Source organism: Lottia gigantea (assembly GCF_000327385.1).
Source record: "Lottia gigantea unplaced genomic scaffold LOTGIsca_77, whole genome shotgun sequence".
Lineage (NCBI taxonomy): Eukaryota > Metazoa > Mollusca > Gastropoda > Lottiidae > Lottia > Lottia gigantea.
The window spans coordinates 494,283-495,161 of record NW_008710566.1 but is presented as its reverse complement, the minus strand read 5'-3'; positions in this window follow the sequence as shown (position 1 = coordinate 495,161).

Below are 879 nucleotides of genomic sequence, written 5' to 3'. Positions count from 1 at the left end.
TCTGTAGTGTTATGATGGAATAGATTTTTTTTACGTGTGTCTTTAGTGTATATGATGAAACAGAATTTTTTTTACAGTGTGTCTTTAGTCTAAACGATGAAACAGAATTTTTTTTACAGTGTGTCTTTAGTGTAAATGATGAAACAGAATTTTTTTACAGTGTGTCTTTAGTCTAAATGATGGAACAGAATTTTTTATACAGTGTGTCTTTAGTCTAAATGATGAAACAGAATTTTTTTTACAGTGTGTCTAGTGTAAATGATGAAACAGAATTTTTTTTACAGTGTGTCTTTAGTGTAAATAATGAAACAGAATTTTTTTACAGTGTGTCTAGTGTAAATAATGAAACAGAATTTTTTATACAGTGTGTCTTTAGTGTAAATGATGAAACAGAATTTTTTTACAGTGTGTCTGTAGTGTAAATGATGGAACAGAATTTTTTTACAGTGTGTCTTTAGTCTAAATGATGGAACAGAACTTTTTTTTTACAATGTGTCTGTAGTCTAAATGATGGAACAGAATGTTTTTTACAATGTGTCTGTAGTCTAAATGATGGAACAGTTTTTTTTTTACAGTGTGACTTCATTCAAGCTTATGTTTTGGCATCAATGGTAGTTTTAGTAAGTGTAGAGAGATATTGGTAGTTAAAGTTATCATCACTTCCTACTATTGGAATTACCAATATTATAATACCTATCTCACTTCCCACTGAGCTACAAATTATCTAAAACTAAATGATATTTCTTTTCTTTCCTATTTTGTTATGTGATCTTAAAGTGATACTACGTCTTAGAATGAACATAAAATTTAATTCTCAAGAATGGTCAATATGAGTATATATTCATCAGTGAACTTACCTGGTGTCATAAAGTTACAACA